Raw genomic sequence first — 27,430 nt, forward strand, 5'->3', positions numbered from 1 at the left:
AGAAGCAGCTTGGAGGCACCTGAAGGAAAGATGTCCCTTGTGGACTCGCCGACTAGCTCTGTTGGGAGCAGCATACACCTCCATAAAACGGCAGTGATATCTATGAACAGTTTTGAATGAGGAACATCATCTCATAGCAAGCCTAGTAAACTAAGGATTTAATAATGTAGTGGGAGGATATTTGTCTCAACTGAGCCTGAGGATAGCTAAAATGACCTAGATTAAAGGTTTACTGTACCTTTAACGTTCAGAGGTACAACTACAAACACTGAATGCTGCATCTATGCTGTGAAAGTTTGGGTTTGATTTAATTCAGAGGGTTGTTATTTGGTGCATACTGCACAATATCCCGCTTACCAATAACCTAGGGTATTTCTTTTATAGTACCTCCTAGGTAGGTTGTGTTCTAGGTGGTCTTCTGTGCATTACAAATATTCTGTCATATCTCTTCACAGCAATAAGCCAAACAGCTGATTTGGAGAATGACAACATTTGGCAATCAAGCTGTGATAATTTTTAGTGGCACACAACAATAGCTGTCGAGTATTGTTTGTTATACCTATTCACTATGTTCAGATATGGTTCAGGCTGATGGGGTGTCAGGGATGCTTGAAGCACCTCTGTGACTTGAATGCACCATGGCTCACCTTAAAAGTCAAACTAAATAAAAAGCATTCCAAACTAATAAAGTCTAACCTTTCTTCATACGTCAAGTAATGTGAATCGTTCCAGTCGACTACTATGACTGCGCATAGAGATATGCTTCAATATTGATTCTATTGTAAATCTCCATTGAAGAACATATAAGGATGCCTGATCTAGCCTGGATGTTGTCTTTCCAATTTTTCCTTTTAACATCTTAAATTTGTGCAAGTTTTTTCAATTCTGCTTTTCAATGTGCTTTAGGGTTATTGTGATAAATGTATCTATATTAAGAATAGATCTTGGATCAAGCTGTCTGAGCAGGAGCCCTTTAACGCCTGTTTACATCTTTGAAGTTGGTATCTCAATTTTTTAAATGACGCACTTTCGGTGCCTCTTCACTATTCTCGTTATAAAAGAACGGAGAAGAGTGGAATTAAAATCGCATTGGGTTTACAATCTCAGAGAAGAACCTTTAATCATAGAGCCAGCTTGCTGCGCTGTTGTACCTGCATACGTCATCTACACTTCACTATTGCACATTCCTGCTTAGCAATCTCAGCAAGTTTACATTCGTCTTGAAGCAATTAATATTCTGTTCAGTACAGGAGCTACACAATCCACTTCTCTGGTATGTGCACACTGCCTGGAAAAGCTGAATCCAAAGTTAGCCAGAATGCTTCTTACTTCATATATATTCTCTAGCCTGCCATTCACAACTGTTGTATATCACTTTTATCCCTCAATCTAAACAAATCCCTTCCCGTACAACTTTAAGGAGAGGAGCGGCATTGAAAGACCGGTGAGGAAGGGGCTGTGAGGGTCAGATGCTGGTGCAAAATGGGAGGAAAGTGGAAAATTGAAGGAAACTGGATACAGGGGGAAGTGCAGATTGAAGGGAACAATGATGATTGTCAGTAGAAAAGGTAAAATGTACTTCAAATAGCAAACACACCTTCAATTACTTTACACCATTTTCTCCGGTGGTGTTTAACTGGGACCACTGTTAGTCAGTGGTGCCCCACAATTTATCGTGTTGTTTGAGTCACTGATTTTCTGCCCTTACATAGCACACTATGTTCCATGAGCATAGGATTAGTGTAACTGAGAAAAGAATTACAACATCTCTGCCAGTAGAAGATCTTCTCTCTCCTTTTGTAATAGAGTGTAAACTTTCGAAAGTATGGAATCTCTGATCAACAACTCTTAGGGGTATATAGATGTCACTGGTGAATGAATTGCACCTAAAGCCATTTTGTGAGAAAACTGAACTGTAATCACATAAAAAGTTAATGCACCCCCTTCTTCGATGACCTGATTAATTTGCACCTGGAGAAGGTGAACCCGTTTTGGCGGAGGAGCTGAAATCGGGTTGTGCTGGTTGTTTATTGTTAAAGTTATTTGTGATATTATTGAGATATTGGTATCCAAACAAGATTTAATCCCTGATGGGTTGGATCACCTTTTAAAGCCAAACATTAGAATTTAATAATTCCAGAAATCGGTTGAAATCATTTTGCTTACATACATGCATGACTTGCTGGTGCCAAACCATTGATTGATTGGTTTACACCGGTTCAGGGCTCGTGGGTGATATAGTGCCATATAATTGATGCAACATTGGTAGTGCATTTTTTAAATGTCTTACTGGTAACCTTCACAGACTTTGCTTTGAGGGTGAGCCCGTGTGCGGTAAACCAGCAGTGCCAATAGCCTTCAACATTAAATTCACAATCTTGACCCATCACTTAGACATTGCTATCTCAGCTCTCACCCAGAAATAGCTGTTTGCGATATCCAAGACAAAGTAAAAACAAAAGATGCGGGAGGAGGGATCCAGTAATGGGACCAGGTACCACAAGACTAGCTGTTGTGAAGATCAGCGGTAGTCTTACCAGTAACATTTTCTCATGCTCGACAGAGAGTTCTTTCATTTTGTTAGCTTAACAAGCCCACTCTTTGACAAACATCCTCGGGCATCTGTCACATGAAAAAAAAACATAGCATAGGTAGGGCCCCGACATAAACAAAGTATTCAGCTTTCTATGAAACCAATGACTCAGTATTCTCATAAGGCTCTTTCACCATAAATCCAAGATTAGGCAACTGAGTCCGAGGAGGTTTAGCAGAAATGTACTTGCACTACCTTGTTGCTGTCCATAAAATGACCAGGAAACCAACAAAGTAAAACTTGGCACATCATTCAAAGATTGCCATAATGAATGACTCAGATGCACTTTAAAAGCACATTTTAAATATCACAGGAACTTGGAAAAATTGAATGAATAATCCTGTGTAGACGTTTTCAATGAATTATTTATTAACTTTATTTTCCTTGAGTGTTTTACATTGTCACGGTACTGTCAATTTAGGAGCTCACACCATTGCAGCAAATCTGTTACATATTATCAAACTTCCTGCATTTGATTTTAGTAGATTTTGGGCCTACATTGGTGAGGCGTACCTGCAACAAATGTGTTTCTTTTGCTACATTGGAGAGGCTGCAAGTCTGAGGATAGTCTGATAGTGACAGTGTGCTTAACTACTATGTAGAAGGGAGATACACAAAAAACTACTACGAGCTCCACTCTTACTAGTACAATATTAATGTAGAGCGTAATAGTGTGGCTGAGCCTCATGTCTAAATAAGTTTTGTAATAGCACGTCTTTGCTATGAACTAGATGTAGAGGTATGCTTGGATGCTGCACTTTTAAAGGCCTCTGAGATCTAGATCTACGCGCAGCCCGAAAGTCACTAGTTATAATGCGGATGGTTGCACCCAATCTTTCTTCCATTGGAAAACAATGACATCCCAAACATTGAGTTTAGGGTTCCAACACCTGTTATTTACAATGTGCCAAAACAGAGTGTGCCAGAAAGTGCTATAAAAACCCTACAGTATCATTATTATTTTGCCTATATTTTCCCATTACTTTAGAACACATAATTGGATAAATGAAAAAGTAAATGTCCCCACTGGAAATTCCAGCTGACCAGTTGCAAATGGTTTCTACTAGATCCAGCCAGTAGCATATATTCAGGGCCACTGGAATTGTGCGTCACGAGAGGGGCAAATTGTGCAGCAGCGTTGAGTAAATTATGCGGCAAGAATAGCCAAATTATGTAGCATAATGCAGCACATTATTTAATACTATTACGTCATTATTTTGTCATTTTTAGGGCTCGGGCCTCCGCCTCCACGAAGTGGGGAGGCGGAGCTTCCCGAGATCTTATGCTATCAAAAGAAGAAGGAATTCAGAAAGGGCTCTTGCCAGGCACATTCCTTAGATTTTTATGGCATCTGCCTAGTGATTCGTCTTCGCTGTTCTGTTTTTTTTGTAGCGTTGACCTGATAGGTTATAAGTAATTTTCGCGTGGCCGATGTGGCATATTGTGTGCGCGAACGAGCACGGCTGAGTGATTAATCTTAATTAGGAGCTGTCAGAGTGGCCGTGTAATGCAATCCAGATGGTGCCGCTTTTAACATTTAAGTTCCCGTGTATGTTCGTTTCCCAGAGCCGCTCCTGACAGACACTGGACTGCGCGCGCGCTCACTACATTAGCATAAAAAAGCACAAGTGTTCCTTCAACAGCAGAACACACTAAGCAATCCAGCACATATAAGAGAACGGATGTAAACATACAATTCAGGTCAGATTTATTCGCATGGAGTGATGTTTTCAGTATGACATACATGCAGTGCATAGAAGACCCTAAGATGCTGCAAAGACTAATCAATCGGGTGCCGTAGACCAGTGTTACATTTTCTCAAAGTCACATTTTAAAATCGATTTTCTAAGTTACATTGCAAGCCTGAATAGCAATATAAAAGCCTTCAAGAGAGCACATAGATCATAAGGCATGCCCCGCGCTTTAAATCACACTTGATGGCACCAAGTGCCTCAACTACTTGGTCATCTGTCAATTGGAGATTCCATGGACAACTTTATGATCATATGCAGTATTACAGAAACCAATTTTACAGCAAAGATAATCGCTCTAATATTTTGTTTTGAATGCAACAGTGGAAACCAGGTACAAAAGGATTCGATGTGTGAGACGAGAATAGTAGGACCTTGCAGGAAACTGTCACATGTAAGCTGGCAATGGGGAAAAGTTTGCGCATTTCAAACTACCACAGTACTGGTTTGAAAACAAAACAAAAACAACAACAAAAAAGAGCCAGAAGGGAAAAAAATTATAGATTTCTGACCAAAGGTGAAACAAGCAATATCCGATACCATCTAGTGCATAGTGGCGGTGCAGAGTGCAGAGTGGTGGTGCAGAGTGGTGGTGCAGAGTGGTGGTGCAGAGTGGTGGTGCAGAGTGGCGGTGCAGAGTGACAGTGCGGTGGTGCAGAGTGGCAGTGCAGAGTGGCAGTGAGGTGGTGCAGAGTGGCGGTGCAGAGTGCAGAGTGGCAGTGCAGAGTGGCGGTGCAGAGTGGCGGTGCAGAGTGGCGGTGCAGAGTGGCGGTGCAGAGTGGCGGTGCAGTGCAGAGTGGCGGTGCAGTGGTGCAGAGTGGCAGTGCAGAGTGCAGAGTGGCGGTGCAGAGTGGCGGTGCAGAGTGGCGGTGCAGAGTGGCGGTGCAGAGTGGGGGTGCAGAGTGGGGGTGCAGAGGGGCAGTGCAGAGTGGCGGTGCAGAGTGGCGATGCAGAGTGGCGGTGCAGTGCAGAGTGGCGGTGCAGAGTGGCGGTGCAGAGTGCAGAGTGGCGGTGCATAGTGGCGGTGCAGAGTGCAGAGTGGCGGTGCAGAGTGGCGGTGCAGAGTGCAGAGTGGCGGTGCAGAGTGGCGGTGCAGAGTGGCGGTGCAGAGTGGCGGTGCAGAGTGGCGGTGCAGAGTGGCGGTGCAGAGTGGCGGTGCAGAGTGGCAGTGCAGGGTGGCGGTGCAGAGTGGCGGTGCAGAGTGGCGGTGCGGTGGTGCAGAGTGGCGGTGCAGAGTGGCAGTGCAGGGTGGCGGTGCAGAGTGGCGGTGCAGAGTGGCGGTGCAGAGTGGCGGTGCAGAGTGGCGGTGCAGAGTGGCGGTGCAGGGTGGCGGTGCAGGGTGGCGGTGCAGGGTGGCGGTGCAGGGTGGCGGTGCAGAGTGGCGGTGCAGAGTGGCGGTGCAGAGGTGCAGAGTGGCGGTGCAGAGGTGCAGAGTGGCGGTGCAGAGTGGCGGTGCAGAGTGGCGGTGCAGAGGTGCAGAGTGGCGGTGCAGAGGTGCAGAGTGGCGGTGCAGAGGTGCAGAGTGGCGGTGCAGAGGTGCAGAGTGGCGGTGCAGAGTGGCGGTGCAGAGTGGCGGTGCAGAGTGGCGGTGCAGAGTGCAGAGTGGCGGTGCAGAGTGGCGGTGCAGAGTGGCGGTGCAGAGTGGCGGTGCAGAGTGGCAGTGCAGTGGTGCAGAGTGGCGTGCAGAGTGGCGGTGCAGAGTGGCGGTGCAGAGTGGCGGTGCAGAGTGCAGAGTGGCGGTGCAGAGTGGCAGTGCAGAGTGCAGAGTGGCGGTGCAGAGTGGCGGTGTGGCGGTGCAGAGTGGCGGTGCAGAGTGGCGGTGCAGAGTGGCGGTGCAGAGTGGCGGTGCAGAGTGGCGGTGCAGAGTGGCGGTGCAGAGTGGCGGTGCAGAGTGGCGGTGCAGAGTGCAGAGTGGCGGTGCAGAGTGGCGGTGCAGAGTGGCGGTGCAGAGTGGCGGTGCAGAGTGGCGGTGCAGAGTGGCAATGCAGAGTGGCGGTGCAGAGTGGCAGTGCAGTGCAGAGTGGCGGTGCAGAGTGGCGGTGCAGAGTGGCGGTGCGGTGGTGCAGAGTGGCGGTGCAGAGTGGCAGTGCGGCGGTGCAGGGTGGCGGTGCAGGGTGGCGGTGCAGAGTGGCGGTGCAGAGTGGCGGTGCAGAGTGGCGGTGCAGAGTGGCGGTGCAGAGTGGTGGTGCAGAGTGGCGGTGCGGTGGTGCAGAGTGGCAGTGCAGAGTGGCGGTGCGGTGGTGCAGAGTGGCAGTGCAGAGTGCAGAGTGGCGGTGCAGAGTGGCGGTGCAGAGTGGCGGTGCAGAGTGGCGGTGCAGTGCAGAGTGGCGGTGCAGGGTGGCGGTGCAGAGTGGCGGTGCAGAGTGGCGGTGCAGGGTGGCGGTGCAGAGTGGCGGTGCAGAGTGTCGGTGCAGGGTGGCGGTGCAGAGTGGCGGTGCAGAGTGGCGGTGCAGAGTGGCGGTGCAGAGTGGCGGTGCAGAGGTGCAGAGTGGCAGTGCGGTGGTGCAGAGTGGCGGTGCAGAGTGGCAGTGCGGTGGTGCAGAGTGGTGGTGCAGAGTGGCGGTGCAGAGTGGCGGTGCAGAGTGGCGGTGCAAAGTGGCGGTGCAGAGTGGCGGTGCAGAGTGGCGGTGCAGAGTGCAGAGTGGTGGTGCAGAGTGGTGGTGCAGAGTGGCAGTGCAGAGTGGCAGTGCAGAGTGGCAGTGCAGAGTGGCGGTGCAGAGTGGCGGTGCAGAGGTGCAGAGTGGCGGTGCAGAGTGGCGGTGCAGAGTGGCGGTGCAGAGTGGCGGTGCGGCGGTGCAGAGTGGCGGTGCAGAGTGCAGAGTGGCGATGCAGAGTGGCGGTGTAGAGTGGCAGTGCAGAGTGCAGAGTGGCGGTGCAGAGTGGCGGTGCAGAGTGGCGGTGCAGAGTGGCGGTGCAGAGTGGCGGTGCAGTGCAGAGTGGCGGTGCAGTGGTGCAGAGTGGCGGTGCAGAGTGGCGGTGCAGAGTGGCGGTGCAGAGTGGCGGTGCAGAGTGGCAGTGCGGTGGTGCAGAGTGGCGGTGCAGAGTGGCAGTGCGGTGGTGCAGAGTGGCGGTGCAGAGTGGCAGTGCGGTGGTGCAGAGTGGCAGTGCAGAGTGGCAGTGCGGTGGTGCAGGGTGGCGGTGCAGGGTGGCGGTGCAGAGTGGCGGTGCAGAGTGGCGGTGCAGAGTGGCGGTGCATAGTGCCGGTGCAGAGTGCAGATGACAGTGCATATCTACAGGCTAGTGAAGCCAATGCATATCTACAGGATAGCAACGACAGCGCATATCTACAGGCTAGCGACGACAGTGCATATCTACAGGCTAGCGATGACAGTGCATATCTACAGGCTAGCGATGACAGTGCATATCTACAGGCTAGCGATGACAGAGCATATCTACAGGCTAGCGATGACAGAGCATAACTACAGCCTAGTGAAGCCAATGCATATCTACAGGTTAGCGATGACAGTGCATATCTACAGGCTAGCGATGACGGTGCATATCTACAGGCTAGTGAAGCCAATGCATATCTACAGGCTAGCGATGACAGTGCATACCTACAAGCTAGCGATGATAATGCATATCTACAGGCTAGCTACGACAGCGCATATCTACAGGATAGCAATGACAGCGCATATCTACAGGCTAGCGATGACAGTGCATATCTACAGGCTAGCGATGACGGTGCATACCTACAGGCTAGTGAAGCCAATGCATATCTACAGGCTAGCGATGATAGTGCATATCTACAGGCTAGCAATGACAGTGCATACACTCACAAGGAGACCACAGCCAGCTGAGGTGCAATCTTCACCCACTCACAAGAACGACATCACAGGCAGCAGCAGTGCAAGCTTCTTACACTCACAAGGAGACCACAGGCAGCAGAGGTGCAAGCTTCTCACACATAAGAAGGACATCACAGGCAAGTGGTGCAATATTGGCACATTCACAAGGAGATCCCTAGCAGTACACACCACATGAACACACTCCATAACACATAGCAACAATACATTGGCATTTACAATGCCATTAGCTCAAACTCAAATAAATCCGAGCCCGATTGCATTTCTAATGCTTGTTAAATATGGTAACATCGTCTGGGTGTTGGCTGCACCTCGTTAGTACCAGTTTAACACCTGAATATGGCAATAAGCAACCGAAATGTCCAGCTTTGCAAATAGCCTTCTGCTGCGCCACATCACGTATTGCTGCATTTTTTAGCAACTTTTGAACAGTTTGAGCTAGAAACAACATTTGTTTGTTAAAATCTGCAGGTTATGCGGCAGCTGATGGGTTATGTGGCAAATACGGCAATTCTTTAATTAGGCGAAAATTACCGCAGCCGCACAATCGCATTAATTCCTGTGCACTGCATATATTGGATTGCATTTGATTACCTGCCATAAAAACAATTGCTGTTGATTTCAGCTCTCTCTCTGAGCTGAATTTTGTTTCCCGGTCTGTTTCTCTTGGTTTGAGTTGTATTTTCACCCACTAGAGCTTTGTTTTTTCTGCTGACATATCTAACCCAAACCTCAGAAATCCAAATGCCCCGCCTGGATCCTCTGCAAACCATTTTACAACGAGTCAGCCGGCCCTCATGTTGGTGTCACTGGACATTAATTGATCTGTTCTGAGGCACATCATGGTGCACCAGGAACCACGGCCAGACTACCGTGGAAAAAAACATGAAGAAAAAACATGCACGTGTGCCTGGAATGGGCTGACTGTACTGAGCAGGTGCTCACGGCCCTGCGGGCGAGCTACCGCTGATTGTGCAACCACAGACGCCCACGCTTGTTTCACATTATTTACAGATCCTTTAGGTCATAAACAAGTTGGATCATGAGGACGAGGAAGCTTCCTTGGAACTAGTTAGTTACACATAGGGTATTTCCAACTTCTTATGTTATGACTTTATTGCACCGACTGAAAGTGTACAAAGACAAGTAACAGAGAACAACTTTCAGTATGATGGTGTATTGTCGGTTGCAAAGCTGTGGATCTGATTGTGGTATGTCTTTGGGGCACTACCCCCACATTGGGAAGCTGGGAGTGGCACGGTTGAGTTTCATGGGTTCCTTGATCCTGAAGGTTGTGTGGCTGACTGTAATCCACTCACGCCACACCAAGAGACCACCCAACCTTCCTCCCCAGTCTTAGGCAATACACCTAGAATCTTTAAGCAGGGGTCAGGGCTTACCCTTAAAAAAATTCAAGAGTCATGTTTCTACAGAAGCAGGTTCTTGATCGGCAGCCGAGCATGACTTCTTTTTGGTGGGAGTGTGCACCAGCGATGAGGGGCGGTGCCTCTCGAGGAATCTGCCACCGGAGGATGCCTTCTTGTTTCAAAGATGGCTATGGCGGCTGGTGTTTCTGATTAAAGGAATGGGGTATGTTCAGTTCATAAATAGACCAGTGAATCAGTGGACAGTCAATGTACACATTGAAGTTGCCTTTACCATTATACAGCATGAGAGCGTCTCCCAGATATAATACCGTTCCCATCACTGGTGCTGCTGCACAGAACACAGTCTGCACCCTGAGGACAAATTCATATAGAATTAAGTGTTTATACATGAGAAGGACATTTTAACCAATCTTGTACTGGAGACCGAGTCCTTGGAATGGTTGGCTGAATGATGCAGCTAACCTACTCTCTCTAGTGCCGCAGGGGTCTGCCAGGGCTCCAAGAATGAGAGAGAGGTACACACTAAACCAATCTCATTACCCCAGTGCTCTCTGCTCACTATTCCAGCGTTCAGCCAGGACATGTGAGTGAGGGTGAGAGTGAGGCATAATGTACCTTTTCCTTAAACTCTGTTCTTCTAATCCTGGTTGTGAGTATTTTGCCAGTTTTAAGTGTTTTGCCAGGAGCTCCAAGCACAATTTTTCAGGCTTTGTCAAGACTCCGAGTGACAGAAGAAGTATCTTTCCCTTTGTCCTCTCCTGCACCCATCGCTGTGTCTACACACTTATCCACCTTGACTTTTGCTTTTTTCCCCTCATTGTTCTCCTTGTCGCCCTTTCCTGTCTGTCCCTTCTTTCTTCTGCAGCCTCCTTCTTCTGGGGCCCTACTCCCCAGTGCGTCACACATGTCCATTTGTGCAACCTTACCTCAAACACTAAAATCGAACCATCACTCCATCCCTCGACCCCTTGTAAAACCATCACAGGTCGCTTCCACAGTTGCTTACCTGGTCTTCAGGTCGACCCTGCGCCCAGTCAGTGCTCTGTCTTCCACCACGTTGGCAAAGCCTTCTCCTCTGACTTGCCCTGGGCCTGCTCTTGAAAAACATCAAGCTCCACCTGTTTGCTCTTCCAACTCTCTGCCCTCCACACCTTCTGTATCCACCATTTCCAATCGCTACCTCTTTGTCCTTATAGTGTTCTACCAACTCCCCTTCCTGTACCCCAACCTGGCTGTAGTTCAACAAGAAAGGCTTCCCAGAGTCAACTACTCCTTCCTGCAGTCCACTTGTCCCTACTATTTCATCATCGCCAACACCTATATCACACTAATCACCTGGTGACTTCCACTCCTTTGGTGTTGAGGAGGCCACATCAAATCTCACTCACTCCTTTTGCTGAGGAGGCGATGGCAGACGGTCCCCCTTCCACTGCGTTGCTGTCCATCGTCGGGCCTGTCGCACCAGACCATAAACATCTCTCTCCTTCAGGGTGCGTGAGTCACATGCGTGAGTCACATGAGACTCTCCCGAGTCCTGATCGTTGTCTACTCCTGTCATAGTCAAAAAAGGTCCAGAGTGCTGGAGAGGACTAAATCCTTGGGCCTATCTTACCCTTCCTCTGACAACCAAACGCCTCACGTCCCCTTTAGTCACCCCCTCCCTCATCTCCTTTAGAGCACTATCGAGTCCTTCGGAAACATGATCACTACCTCCACAGACTCCATTGCCAAGAAGCCCCACTATCTGTTCTCTATTTCCAGAAGACCCCGCCCCCTAATCGCATCAGTTTCTCCCTCCCCCAGTGTACCGTCTTTCTCCTCATTGCTCTGTTCTAACATGGCTGCGACTATGACTGATTTTTTTTCCAGCTTTGTATGTGCAGAAGCGCTCCTCACCCCCAGCTTCTTAGCTGTCCCCTACAAGCCTGCCAGCATTGCTGTATCAACTGATGCCACATGCTGGCTACTGAGCACAGTTACCTGGTCTGGTGCCTACTCCTGGCACTGTCTGGGCACTGTGAGAAAATCGCCAGCACCGACTCTGTGCCCTGACCCACACCCAGTCTCGCAGTATTTGGAAGCAGCAGGGCGCTCGTCCCAGCCGCGCAGCACTTCTGAAGTATGCAGGAAGAGCAAGGGTGCTCCGACCTGGGACCCTCTACTCATTACTACCCCCTTGCCTTGACCATCCTCCTCCATCTAGTTGGTAATCTTTAGAGCAGCAGCAAGCAGGCCAACACTGCAGCCGTCACTCCTGGGCATAGCCCTCGCCAAGTACGCCTGCCCTCAGATTCCGCAGCAACAACTCTTCACGCTCTTACCTCTCTTAAAAGGGGCCGTGCCTCTGCAAGCTTGCTGCTGTCTGCCAACTCTGCTAGCTACCTGCCTAAACTCCTCCAAATAACCCTACCAGTTTCAAAATACGTCCTACCTTGCCACCTGCCACAGTGTCACCCTGCCATAAAATGGTTGGTGGCTGGTATCCCAACTACCTAAAGACGTGCCTGACACTCTGCCCCTGCACACCAGAGTTCCCAATCTCTGCTTGCAGTCTCATCGACCGTACCACTGGCCCAAAAGTCTTTGGGGCATATTGCCCCAGGTCGGCTGCTCCCAAACCCGTATTGGTCCCTTTCCTTAGAAATCAATGAACTGCTTTTAAGTGTACACGGCAGAGAACTATTATTTTAGGACGGAACAGGATCCCATTTGTGGCGCACTTTCTAGATATGCAGCGATTTTACCTGGGTTTTCCAGAGGACAACTAAAGACAAATCTGATTCTAGGAGAAGCAAGATGAGGCAAATGCCTGGGGCCCTCGGAATGGTTGGCGCCTGGGGATTGGTATCAGCTGATTCACCACACAGGCATCAGTTAAAACGAACTACAAAAATTGTACTGCTAGGAACTCTGCCACTTTTAGTAGTCCTATATACCTTGTGCCCTTTGTCAGCAAACCTGTGCAAAAGAAATGTGATATTTCCATGCCACAGTCTGGACTCCCCAGGGCCAAAGCAACATGCAGTAGAGGTCCGATGGATACTATGTAATGGTGAAGATCCCTACACTCAATACCAGAACTGCTACTGAGCTGACGACTAATTAGAAACATGTAAACAGTAACTTAAATGCTCCCGCTAGCAACCCTACTGTTGGTTCCCAGTTTCAAAATAATCTTTCACCAAAACATATGAATATTACAGGAAGCCTTTTGTACATGGCCACATATATGTGAAGTATCCGAAAGGTAAAAATACATTGTCAAATAAAGACATGAGCAACATGCTCAGAAATAAAAATAAAACACTCACAAAAATGTTTGTAGAAAAAAACACTTCAAAAACGTGCAGAGCAGTACTCTCTACAGATCAAATCCAGCTTTTGATGCCAAGGGACAAAAAAACGAATGTTTTATGCCCTGATACTGTTGTGTTTGGTCTAACAGAGGTCAATATACTTTACATAATTTCAAGGGAATAGAACAGACATGTATGCTTGCAGATATTCCTGTTGAGAGAAGAAATTCTCCTGCAATTAGAGATGTTGCTCCTGCCCCTGGTGAAAAGCTGCACCACAATAGTTATCTTCAGCTGTGGTAGCACCAACCAGCCACACTGCATTTAAGAAGAGCATCTACATCAGTGTATCTTCTATATTTATCTTTTCAGGCGTTTCCTACCAAAAAGATAAGCAACTTGAACATGCGCTTTAGTGAACTACCCATCGCATAGGTCATGTACACGGATACATGGATCTATCACAATACTTCTGTAGTAGAACACTTTCTGGACTGAGGTTTCAATCAAACCTATCTTTGTAAATCCACATATGCATCAAAACCATGTCTAGTAAAATCAATAAAAAAAGCTAAGCAGACATAATCGGGACTTAAGACGTGGTAGGCCACAATATGATTAACAATATGCCATATCTGAACCGAGACACCATGCCACGGGCGTTAAATTTGGCCTAAAACACAATAAAATCGAATACCCAGGGTGCCAAAGAAAATTATGAAAGACCATAAGAACAAAGGAAAATTAGGATGTGAACCGTCCTCAATTGGAACAGCCCAGGTCCACAAGTGTACATTCTCACTAATTCACTTTGGATTCTGGAGTAGCACGCTACTCGCTGAAAAGCGATTAAACGACTCGTCAGGGGTAAGAAGCGCTATATAAATACAATTACTTTCTCAAAGCTTTTCTGTTTGAGAGTGTATTCTTACAAGGTACATAAAGCTACAAAACATTCAAAAACAATATTTCCACAAGTCAAAGTCCTAAACCCCATTTGAAATCCATTACTGCCCCAAGTTAAGAGTCTAAATAGCTTGCAACGACATGCGTGTCATTGAAACTCACAGTTACGATGGGATGACGCTATCACACCTCCCACTTATTGCGATTTGTAATGAGTTGCTCAAGACATTTTGCATCAAAGTCTTTTTTGCCGTACAAAATGCCTTTAATATATTACATCCTTCCATTTTTCTTTTTCAAAGCCTGTGATTTTGCAAATTACAAGCTTTGAAATTGCAAAATGAAATGGTACATTAAACCCTATGTATGTAAAAACAAAGTAAACATAAGTGTTGGCAAAGCCAATAGGTCTCGGTTTTATAAGGCACATCTGTTGGCTTTTCCAATGCTTATTCGTACTTCTCTACAAAAGCATGCATCAAAGTGCATGCACAGGCATGACCGGAAATTTGGAATGGCTTTCCTTGATGCATGCACACCCAAGAGTCATTATGCATGGTGCCCATTTCAATTTGCGGTTCTAACATGGTGGATTGAGTGTACCATTGAAAATAAGAGTCCTCTCAGGTATATAGTAGAAGTAGTGTTTGATTTGTGAAAGAATATAAACGAGGCCTAAAGTTGTGTTCAGAAGCCCACAGCCGGCGCTATCAAAAATCAGGGTGCCCACTGCCAAGGCTGCATAGCCTTGATTCCACCTCATGCCCTTAATTCACCACCAGACACACATTGCTCCTTTGTCTCATTTCATAAAGTTCTTTTTCATCCTGCTTTATTTTTTGCCACTGTTTTTCTGTATTTCTTTTCCTTATTTTTTCCCACTTTTTTGCTTGTCTGTGTCTTGCTGTGGATCAAAGTCTGTTGAAATATAAGTGCTGGTCCCCAACAATGACTGCAGACGGTCCCTACCTGCAGCAAATGGCTCAATTTTAAGCAGTAAGTGCAAGGATCCAACTCCAGTCAGAAATAAATGTGATCCAGAAATGCTTAGGGGTGGGACACACACAAGAACAGGGAAAAGAGTCATCAAATCAGAGGTATGGAAGCGAGACAGACAACAGAGCCATCAAGTCATAAGCAATGGGCTGACTCAAAGTCCACTACATGTATTGTAACGCTTTGTAAACCTGTTAGGTCACCGGATAACTTAATTGGTGTGTAGTCCAGAGCTAAAAAGAGACTTGGACGCTATATGCACCAATGCAGTTTAACATGTCTCATTCTCCTGGGTGGGATGTGAATAATTCATTCAATCATTGTTTTTTTATTTGCAGTTCGTTTTAGTATGTTTGTTGGTTTTCAATACAACACAGATCTCCTTGTCTATGAAGGCAAAAATCTTCTAGGGCTGTCTATCTTCGCTATTCACCACTTTTCTACTTCAACACAAACATGTATAGCAACTTTGGAAGGTTTGTCTGCAGCAGGGTCAGTATCTAGCCCCTCTGCTGCTCCTTCATCTGCACTCGAGGCCCTGTGTCTTGTGTTTTACTCAAACATGAACTGGTCTGAGATGCTTTTCTCTTCATTTGACTCGGTGCCTGAGCTGTTCTTGATTTTGTCGGTGATAAGGAGAGCCCTTTAGTGGAACGATGAGCTATCTACATCTTTTTTTTAAAACAGACTCAGTGCCAAAGTTAAACATTTACCCGGGTGCGGAGGCTGCCCAGGCCTGAGGAAGTTTCCATTGAAGGTGAGTTATCTGTGTTTGCCGGTTGTCCTGGGGTAGCAACGTGCTTGTGTCACCCCCCCAACCCCCAGCTTGATTATACGTTGAGTCCTGGACACCACATGCCAGTCAGAATATGGAGGCAGAAGCCCCTCTTCTTACTCTAAAATCCGGTAGACTAACTGCTCTACCAAGTTTCATTTTCTGCTGGAGTCCTGCCAAGCTCTTTCATTCAGTACGCCAAGTCCTTTCAACGCCCCACCCTCCGCCACCTTCCTTGCTCCCTTTAGTGTTAGTACAAACTATGCACCACTCTCTTTTCTACCAGTTAGCCAGTTATTTTATTTTTTTAGTATGGGGCTGACTTCGTCTGGGCGTGATTTCAAAGTGGTCTTTCAATGGGGTAAGGTTGTAGAGGAGGTATCTAGGCATGCTCAGAAGACAATTTTTAGGCTTTACGTGACTGTGCAGCAGTCTTTAATACTCATTGTTATTAATACTTTTAAATATCCATAGAGAGGACTTTGAACACACCCAGAGCAGTATTTTTATCTCTGCTCATGCGCTTCACTGTTTGGTATATCGTTCTACATCCCTGTGGTGTGTTTGCATTGCAAATAGATAATGGGCTCTTCTACACCGCAAAAGTACATTGACTTACACATTTGTCTTTTCTCTCTTTGAGTTGCATACTGAAAGTAATCTTTTTTTGTTTTGCTTTTTCACTGGAGCAGACTTTATCTTTAAACTATATTTTAGTCGGACCTCAAAATGCAAACTAAACCTGTTGGCTTTTCTGGTGCTTGCTTTGGATCGAAATCCCTGGATCTATGGGCATTGAGGCATTCATCTCTTGTGCAGACCCAATGGGGGCAGAGTACCCTGGGCTGTTCCAATTGAGGCCGGCTTTTGGGATATTTGGTGCCGTCCAGGGAGTGTGGGATTCCAATTGGCAAGGGCCTTAGGGGGTGGGGTCATGCTTACTTCGGTTAAGGAATGATGGGTCAATGTAATGGGATCCTTTTATGTTAAGTGGCAGCACACGGGCTATCTAGAGGAATGGGGATAATTCTTTTTGGGCTCCCACCCTCCATCCCCCTATTTAATGGATATAGGATAGGCTAACTTTGTTAGGGTTGTGTGGAAAGTCTTTGTTTTATGGTACAGTTGCGAGGTAGCTGCAGCATGTTAGTAGATTGCCACTGATGAGCAGATGTTCCTATTGTGAAGGTTTGGAGATTGTTTTAGGACACAGTGAAGGTTAGTTACCTCCTGCTTGGCCAGACCAGCTCGAAGGGAGACGCGGTAGACGCGTTAGAGAGTTAAAAGTTTATTTACTAAAGAAACAGACTCCTTTTATGTTACCAAGTTGAGTTGTGGATGGGCTGAGCAAGGAACAATGTGCATTTGCAATAGTTAACATTATAGAATGATCGGTTAGGGGATAGGGGAGATGGTTTCCTTTGGTTAGGTTAAATCTATGTTTAGTAAGGCCTTAGTGTTAGTCTGTATGGCATTTTGCCAAGGGTTTGTTGATGGGATATGCACCTGTCTCACTAATGCGGCCTTTTTCACACGCATTAAGTTGCAGCGTGGTTTCTGGGGTGCGCCGTCTCGTCTCGCCCAGTAACCTGTTAGAACAGGTGCCTATCGGGACTTATGTGGATCTCGGAAAACTTGCTGCAAGGTGATAGTAAAAAGGATAGGAGCCTCAGGGGAAGGGCCTTGCTCAAGCAGTTCCCTCAACAGCGACATCTCCTTGTGTGGGCGGACAGTACGTCTTGGAAGGCGGGCATTGGGCATATCTGGAAAGGTTATCTACCAGTACATGTACCGCAGTGGTTTGAAGATTGCATGAAAGGTGCGGTGCCTCACTTTGAGAATGCTTTCACATTTTGTGTGCCTGTGTTTATGAAATGTTTTCTGTTTGGATAAGTTTGCTGATTCTTCATGGACATGGCTGCTTTATGGAATGTATACATATGTTGCTGCTAGTGTGTGTTTAGTTCTGCTTTATTATAACATTAGCAAAATACCATCGTTGCAGAATGGAAGTCAGAAATGTATTAAGACACTCTTTTAAGGATTTGTGTGCTACTATAAGGTATGTTTAAATATTGGCCTTCCTGCCTTGTGTCCCCACTTGTTTCAACCAATCCTCTATTTTCACAATAGGTATTTAAAATGTGTAGATATAATACATGGACGATATTGTATGGTGTATTCGTTTTTTCTTTCCGTTTCAACATACTTTAACTCCTTATGAAGAATATTTGTGAAGACAATTATTTTGTTTTAACACATAACTTTTTTGCATGGTTAAGCCTTTCTATTTAACGTTCTGTGGTAAATAAATAAATAATACCCTATTTTTGAATGTATAAATGAATACAGATAGCTCAATAAATAAGAGTCAAAATTCGAGGTAGTAGGAGTTTCGCAGGTTTATTACAGCATAAAGGACAGGAACAGGACAACCTGCATAGGAATAGGATGGCAGGGCCCAGCAGCGCTGCTGGTGTCAGGATCGGGACAAGGAAAAGGATAACTTTTTAATAACAGTACATGAGCATATATACATAGCGCAAACACATAGCATTACATTGCAATAGGCGTAGCAGTGGGTGGAGCAAAAGGCGTGACGCGTAGCAGTCGCGAAAGATAAGGGGGAAAAGAGGTGTAACAGGGCGTATACATAGACATGTGATGCAAACGTAACAGAATATGTCATGAATGGGGCGGAAACCATGGAGGGGGCTACCTGAGGAGCCGGGACCTCTAACCTGATGGTGCGCGCAAACTGGCAATGACGTGTTACTTAAGAGAAGCTGGGGGCTATGAACTCTGTGCTAGGAGCAGAGACTGAAGTCTGGAGAGTCAGGGCGACATGTACCTAAACAGTATCTAGTATCTGATGTTTAGAGAACATGTTGATATAAACTAGAAGTTAGGAGGGGAAAGGCTGACTTGATTCTAAGACTGGACCATGCATTATTCTACATGTAGTACGTGATGAAGAATATTAAATGACCATTAAATGCAGTATTTCTCTAACGTGGAGACGTGAAGGCTAGACAATGACGGAAACTATTGATGCGATTCAGTAGCTTAGGAATGCAGAGAAGGAGGACTGAACTGATAACTGGAATCATAACATACTTTTGGCAGACTCAGAGGCAGAGCCAGGCTGAACCGGGCACTGCGAGGCAGGAAGTAAGTGAAGGGTCGAGGATACAGGTGGGGGCTGTATCGCTCCTCAGCGAGGTTTCAGGAGACAGGAGCTGAATCTAGTGTCCAGGCCCTTTTTGAGGCCTAGAAACGGGGACTTTACAATGAAATAACGTGCACACTGAGAAACGTGGCAACGTAACTTTACATAGGCCTGATATTCGTAGTATTCACGAGGACTGGAAACTGGCATATTAGAGGTGGACACAACTATAATTGCGTCATGAATCGAACATGGGGAATGCATATGCATATTTAATCATGCACACATAACATATGATGGATGACACGTAGGGACACAGAACATGGCAAAATTTACTTTTCCACATTCCCTCCTTGTCACTACGTTTCCATCAGGAAACATCAATTTTCATGATACCATCTATCATTTCATACAGTATCATTTGCTCGTCTCGAATTATCCTGGAACGGGATTTAGAACGGGGCTTGGGACTAGGAATACAAGAGGTAGCACAAATGCCGCAAATCGCAGGGCCACATTGTATACAGAGACAGCAGCTGAATATGATCGCTACTGCAATACCTAGGAAGGACAATATTTTCCATCCCCATGCGGAAATTATATTCCAGAACCAACCGGACCATGTCCAGGTGCCTGGATCTTGGTGTAACAGATGGGCAATTTTATGGAGTCTGGTTATAGCTGAATAAACAGACGGCGCGTTATTTGGAATGAAAATGCAGCAACTAGATCCGATGACTCTACAGGCCCCGCCCCTATCGGCCAGTATGACGTCAAGGACGAGACGATTCTGTAAAACGACAAATCTCATAGCAGATTGCTCTTCAGTTAAGTTACCTAGAGCAGAGGCAGTCTCATTTATTACAGCTTCAAGGGTTCTGGTTAACCTACGGATTAGCTTACTATTCTGGATAGGTCCTATAAAGAAAAAGAAACCTCTATTGAAATCTGTATACTGTTCTAGAGTAGTTTCAGTATAATCGACAATTGGGGACTCCCTTCTATGTCTAATGTGTACTAGATGTGTGTTTCTGTGATAATCAGATGGGGCTAGAAAAACAGGTGGCAGTAGGAAGGCAATGTAACAGGTTCCCTCCCAATCGAGGGGCAGACGAACATATGCAGTTTGACCACAAATAAAATAAGAATGACGTGAAGCTTTGAAGATAGATTTCCCACTGTCACTATACTTGACAATAGTAGTACATTCACTATGTCCTACATGTACGGAACCATAATTTCGGACACATAATTCGCCTTTGACTGGTAGTACTGAAATAGCAGGTAAGTCTGGAGTAGTATCAGACTGAACATTCAAGACCATGAAATTCGAAGAATAATTACCTAAATTATACACTTCATTTTCTAGATCTAACCCTGTTCTGTGGGGAAGACCTTGCTTGTCTGGAAAACATGTACTGTTAAGAAAAGACATATCTGTTGAGGATGACGTTAACGTGGACCATGCTCCACACGAACCATTATGTGAAAACGGATAAGGAAAAAGTGGCAGAACTCCCTTCGGCATCTGGAAAGGGGGGAGTCGACCACACACCCAACAATTAGTGGCATTGCTGGTCTGGTGTGAGTAATGTAACATGCGGATGAATGAGTTATTTCGCATAGCGAGGCGGTAAGAGAGTTCATGAGGAGGTAGGTCACTAAACGTGTGCTCTACTGTAGCATTAGCAGACTTATTTACATGAAGAACTGGGAAATACAAGAAAAATGCATAACTGGTGCAGGAAATCATAATGCTGAGAAACAATATGAAACATAGAAAAACGATACATCGGATTGAGTTTTGACTAACTCTCTCACTATGGGGGTCTATTTTATACATGTCAGAAACAGTCTAACCGTTTCACCTAGGGGAGGACTTAGACAATCAAACTGACTGACTTATTTTACTAGACCGGAGTTTTAGCTTGTACTCCTGTTGCGGAGTTTTCTCTAACAGGGGAGGGTTTGTAACAATGTCTTTTGCGGGACAGTCCTTGAGAACAATATTTTGGCAATCCTTCAAATCCTGGGAAATGTTCTTTAAGACGGGTTTCAGTCCATTAAATTGTTTTACATGAGAAAGGTGCACCCAGCCTTTGCGACCTTCCAACTTCACGGCTGTACGGGTGGTGAGGAGGACCTGTCGGGGCTCTTTCCAGCGAGGCTCCAGCGGACTTGATCTGTCAAAATTCCTCACCAATACCATGGATCCTGGAACGATTTCGTGCGGTGCCACCTCGGTATTGTCTGGAAATGCGTCGGCAACCTGTGAACGACATGAGTTGAGGGCAGACATCAAGGAAGCTAGGTAATCTGTCAGCATATTACTTGAAACATCGGTAATACTTCGGGGTCTAGGAGTACCCCACATATTTGGGGGGCGGCCGAAAACGACCTCATACGGGGACAGACCTGATCTGGAATGTGCGACCATGCGCATATAAAACAAAGCAACTGGCAGAGCTACTAGCCAGTCCACACCTTTCTCTTTACACACCTTTGCGATACGAATTTTTAGAGTCTGATTATGTCTCTCTACGAGACCGGCTGCTTCAGGATGGCGTACACAATGAAACTTCCACTGGTACCCTAACAACAGGGAAACATGCTTCATGAGTTCAGATGAGAATGGCTGGCCGTTGTCAGAATATACGACTCTAGGGAGTCCATAACGAGGGAAAAACTCACGAACCAACTGCTTGGCAGTGGTCGCGGCTGTGTAATCTGGGACTGGATATGCTTCTGTCCACCTGGACAAAGCGCATACAACTACAAGGACATACTTGAAACCTCGACATCGCTCCATCTGAATATAATCCATCTGGAGGACTTCAAAAGGGTGGTCAGGGGGCTGGAATCCACCTTGTTCCACCGGGACACTTTTACCTGGATTAAACTGGCAACATATCATACAGGTACGGACTTTCTGCTTGGCTGCAGCTCGTAAATGCTTGTTGAACCAAATGTTCTGGATACTGTCTAACATAGCTTTTTCTCCTAAATGTGCTGGACTATGTGCGGTGTTAATAATGACTTGAACCATAGAGTCGGGGAGAAACCATGTGGCTTTACCCTTCGTTACCCATCCTTGATCTGTCTGGACCCCTCCTTGTTCGGACCATTTCTTGATTTCTTCGGGAGTAGCATGTAACTGGATATCTATGACATCTTGTGTAGGGTCCTTAACTGTCATACATGTAGCCGGATCTGGAGTATGTGTCTGATTAACTGGAATGTCTGGAGTCTGTGCTGTAAGCTTGGCTGTGCGGTCTGCTAGATCATTACCTTGGGAAATAGTGTCAGTAACTTTCGTATGTGCTTTGCACTTCATGATAGCGATAGATGTCGGTAAATGTATGGCATCTAACAGAGCTTGAATAAGGAGACCATGCTGAATCTTGGTTCCATGAGAAGTCATGAAACCTCTCTCCTGCCAGAGCACTCCGAAGTCGTGTACGACTCCAAATGCGTAACGTGAATCTGTGTAAACATTAACTTTCAAGTTCTTGGCGTGTATGCAGGCTTGTGTCAGAGCAACTAGCTCTGCTGCTTGAGCGGACAGGGTATCAATACGGTGTGTTTCAATAACTTCAGTGTCAGTAGTCACTGCATACGCGGCGACTAGTTCTCCTGTACTTGTTCTCATACATGAACCATCCACATAAAGTGTCAGGTCGGGGTCTAATAACGGAATATCTGTCAGATCTTGTCTTGGCTTTGTCGTAATGTTAACTACTTCCACGCAATCATGTGTGGCTGGATTCGGAGTAACTGATGGTAACAGTGTAGCAGGATTCAGGATGTTGCAGCGTCTGATTTCTATGTGTGGCTGGAACAGTGTCAATTCATAACCTGTTAAACGTGCAATTGTCAAGTGCTGAGTTTGTGTTCGGTTTAAAAGAACTTCCACGGAATGTGGAACTTGTACTGTCAAGGAGTGTCCTAAGACTATGGAATCACTTTGTCTGATAGCTAGTGCTGTGGCTGCAACTGACTTGAGGCACGCAGGCAGAGCCTGGGCTACAGGATCTAATGTGCTCGAAAAATAAGCACAGGGCTTGTATTGTCCTGCCTGATCTTGTGTGAGAACAGATAATGCTGTACCTTCGCGTTCAGTAACGAAAAGTGTAAAAGGCTTACTGTAGTTCGGTGTAGCTAGAACTGGAGCTTGGCATAGGGCTTTCTTTAACTCATTGAAACTAAGTGTATGTTCAGATGTCCAAGGGAGGACAGTCGGTACGGCTGCCTCCTGTGTCGTTAACTGTATCAGTGGCTTGGCTAGAAATGCATACTGAGGAATCCATTGTCTGCAGTAAGAAGTGAGGCCAATAAAAGCACGTACCTCCTTCTGGGTCTTGGGCTGGGGAAGACTCGCTATTAACTGGATACGGTCTGGTGTCAACTGCCTACCCCTCTTGGACAGTAAGTGTCCTAAGTATACCACTTGCTGGACACAGAATTGAAGCTTAGAAGGGGACACCTTGTGCCCCATCTCGGCTAGGAAATACAGAACTGTCAGTGATGCTCGCTCGCAAGCACGTTCAGAACGGGCTGTGATCAGTAGATCATCGACATACTGGAGCAGGGCAGTGTCAGTTGGCATGTGAATGTTGTCTAGTTGTCTCTTGAGTGCTTGACTGTAAATACTAGGACTTTCTGTGAAACCTTGAGGAGCTCGTGTGAACATATAGCTCCTTCCATTTAAACAAAATCCGAAAAGGAACTGGCTGTCTGGATGAATAGGGACACTGAAAAATGCGTTCTTGAGGTCTATGACAGTGAAGAACGTGGCTTCGGAATCAATGGCTGTCAATAGGGAAGAGATGTCTGGGACAACTGGGTACTGCGGAATAATACATTTATTAAGCTCTCGTAGGTCAATCACTAATCGATATACTGGGGGTGCATTTGGATCAGTACGTTTCATGACTGGAATGATCGGAGAATTACATACATTGGAGTCAGTTTCTACAACCACTCCTTGAGCCATGAGCTCGTCAATAATTTTGGATAAGGCTGCTACAGCCTCAGGTGGCAATCTGTACTGTCTGATTCGTGGTAACACTACACCTGGCTTGAGAGTCACACGATAGGGTGTGATTTGCATATAACCTACATCAGTTGGACCTTGCGCCCATAGATGCTGTGGAACATTAGACAGTCTTGAATCAAAATCTCGTAATACATAGTGACCCTTAAAGTCACGTAGGAACAATCGTATTCCCTCTGGGGAACAGCATATAACTGCACCCAACTCTTTCAGTGTTTTAATGCCCAATAGATTTTCTGGACATGACTTAGTAAGTAACAGATCAGTAGTGCGGGACAATAGACCTACTTCTAGAGAAACTGGTTTTGAAATCTGATTTACGATAGGTTTTCCTGAAAATCCAAGGGAAACATTTCTTGAGCCTGAGAGCGGAGCCCCTGGAACTTCGGCGTGACTAATTGTGGTCCTACTTGCCCCTGTATCAATCAAAAACTTTCTGTCTTTCCCTAATACTTGACTGTGAACATAGGGACCTTCTTGATCTACAGGTATCTCGATGAGAGGCAAGCCTACCTCCCTCTCTAGGCTGTTTCATGAATACTGTTGGTACTCTGGATACTCAGACTGTGCGTACTGGTACATCTGCGATGTAACATGCTGTGTTGCAGCGATGGGCTGCGGTGCTGTAACTGTCTGTGGCGCATTCTGTGGCTGAAGAATCTGTGAAACTTGTTCTTGTCTAGGCGGACGTGGTCTTTCTTTAGTCTTACCAGTAGCTATGTTGTGTTTCAGAACTGCACACTCATTTATAAAATGACCTGGCTGTTTACAATAATTGCAGTTCCCTTTAACGGGAGCTGCAGGATGACTGGCTTGATTTGGACCCCTCTTCTGACTGTCTTGAGGAACAGATTGTGCAACTAGTACTTTCATTTTCGTGTCTTTCATACGTTTTCTCTCGTGTTCTTGTTCTTCTCTGATTCTATTCTGATGGTATTGGAGCATTTGCAACATCTGGGACGGGGTATTAGCTTGCCAGGTACTTTCGACTTTCAGAACTCGATTTTTAATTTGTGGACTTGAATTCTCGACTAATTTAGTAACAAAAAGGTGAGGATATGACTCACTACTTGTCTTGAGGCCACTGTTGATACTAAAACATTTTTCTAATCTAGAATAAAAATCACTAATATCTTCGTCTTGTTTCTGTTTACAGGCTGAGATTGCATCCCAGTCTTCTTTTCTAGTTGTCAATAATCTGGGTAAAACTTGTATTAATAATTCCGGTAATTCTTTACATTTATCTCCAAGACCGGTACCTGGTACTCGTGCCTTGTCTTCAGCTTCTAGAACTGCCCAATCGATCTTTTTCTCCCCCACCTCCCATTCTTTTTCCTTGAGCTTTTCATACACCCCTGCGGGCAACAGAACCTTTAACATTTTAATTATATCTGGATACGTGTATTCTCCCATACGGAGCATGTCTTTTAATTCTCTATGGAACCCTGCTGGATCTTTGTCATGACAGGGAATTAATTTCTTCATCTCGAGGAGTTCCATCTTTGTAATCGGAGTGTAAACAAACACTCGTTCTAGTTCGCCACCCGTTCCTCTGACTGGGTGGACTTCTCGTAACGGATTCTGTCTCTCCATGTAAAATGGTTTACTTTCTGGGGGTGAGACATGAACAAAATGCGGGTTCAGAAACGTTCTATATTTGTGACGCTGTTCTAGAATGACATTAATTAAATCGGTACCTAGACCTTTCCATCTATACTGGAGTAACTCGTTCAGGACATCATGTAACGGGCCTGGATCAGAGTGCTGACCCTCATACAAAGTAATGAGGTGCTGAATCATATACATACCCGCCAGTCGTTGTTCGGCTGGGGGCATTTTCAGAAACATTTGTGCCACTATTTCGTCTGGAAAAGTGGTAGAATCAGTAATCCATCGGACTGCTGATCGGGCTAGTTCTTGTTCATGCATGGTACTTAACTCACTGTAACCGATTCGTGATTTCAGAATGTGATCGGTAGCTTGAAACACTTGTTCTAGTGAACCTTGTTCTGGTGCTGGAGAATGAAAAATAGACTTGTGTTCTAGGCGTAAATGGCGATCTGGAAATCTAGATTTTCCTACATACGCTATTCTGGCGGGATTCTCGTCCTCTACCTCTTCAGTATCAGAATTACTTTCTTTCTCGCTTACTTGTACTGCTTTACGTTGTTCGTGTATCTTTATTATTTCTCTACGGATTTTCTTGTACATACTCTCCACAGCACCGACGGTCTTGTGCTTACCCTCGGCTATATTATCACTCCACCTTGTCAGGATTTTCATTTCGGCCGGATCTTTAGACGGGTAATCTTGTTCTCTTATTAGACAATTGATCAGAAACTTTAATATCATGAGCTGGATCTCGGCTTTCCTTTGAGACATGGCCTCGCTAATGCTTTCTGGATCATCCCCTGTACGGATGAAACGATATATTCTGTCTAGATCTTCTTTCATATTCGGTAAGGTGACTAGATACTCGGCCACCTTTCTTACGCGGAATGAATATAAAACCATATTATCCTCGCCTGGGACTGGATCATAGCCGCATTCGGCAAGGGATTTTCTTATTTCTGCTACAGTCTGATGTCTGGGCGTACGCTGTGACGCTTGTGCATGTAATTCGGCTGTCGTTAAACGCTTGTGTGGCGGCGGGGTTTGAGGAGTACCTCCCCCTGCGGCCCCTAAACTAGAGTCGTCTACTGAGGCTCTTCGTCCTGGCAGAGTGGGAAATGGAAATGCAGGCTGGACTTGTATGGCGGGCTGGACCGGGGGTACCGTAACAGGTACTCCGGTGTCTGGAGGAGCGGGAAGTGCCTGATTTACAGGGACTGGCGGAGCACGAACAGGATTTGCATATTCTGGGACTGTGTCGTCCAAATAGGACGAAATAAAAATATCAGCTGCGGTCTGTTTGTGACGTAGCTTAGTCGGAACTAATGGTGGCGGGAAATTACTGGATGCCTCTGGGGTCGCTTTTGGCAAGCCCTCGGCAAAGAGAGGATACATACCCCTATCAAGGGCATGCCTCTGTCTGTCTGATTGTTCAGTTTTAACTCGTTCACCAATCTCGATTAATTCCCTTTCTTGGGCTCGTTCCAAGGATTCTCTACTTAATTCTGACTTTCTGATTTCTTTTTCGGTTCTCTTATGAGCTTCTTTACGCCATAACTCGATGGCATCTTTCTGTGATTGTCTGGCTTTCTTTTTCCATAATGCTTCTTCTACTCGCATGATGCACTCGGCATCCCATGTACCCGATACGGGCCATCTATACTTTTCTTCTAACTGTTTGGTATACTCTACCCATAAATCTAGATACAATATGGCGCTTATGCCATGCTTCTGATACATAAAGTGACCTGGACTGTCCCTCGGCGGAACAGGAACTGCTTCTTCTAACAAACCTTTTCTAGTTTTTAGCTGACGTAATCTCGAAAAGAGAGACATTGTAAACTTGAATCGGAACACAATACAATACACGAGAAACAATAACAATTTGGAGAACAATTCAGGCATACCACGACATTGGAAATACATTGAACAACATCATGACATAACAGTTCGGACAGAATATTACCTGGAATACTGAAAAACAGAAACACAAGAATTTCTCGAGAACGGAACAGACTAGAGTTACTGGATGCACTGCTGAAACAGTACGGAACATACCGGTCCCATAAAGGGACGCATCAAGACCCGT

At 45.9% G+C, this 27,430-nt stretch overlaps 1 protein-coding gene across 2 annotated transcripts in view; it reads left to right on the plus strand.

The window, feature by feature from the left end:
- Positions 1 to 27,430, plus strand: part of MST1R (macrophage stimulating 1 receptor) — a 410,648-nt gene that overhangs the window by 62,606 nt on the left and 320,612 nt on the right. The gene's annotated exons all lie outside the window — the stretch shown is intronic.

The sequence above is a fragment of the Lissotriton helveticus genome, chromosome 9, assembly GCF_964261635.1.
Source record: "Lissotriton helveticus chromosome 9, aLisHel1.1, whole genome shotgun sequence".
Classification (NCBI taxonomy): Eukaryota; Metazoa; Chordata; class Amphibia; order Caudata; family Salamandridae; genus Lissotriton; species Lissotriton helveticus.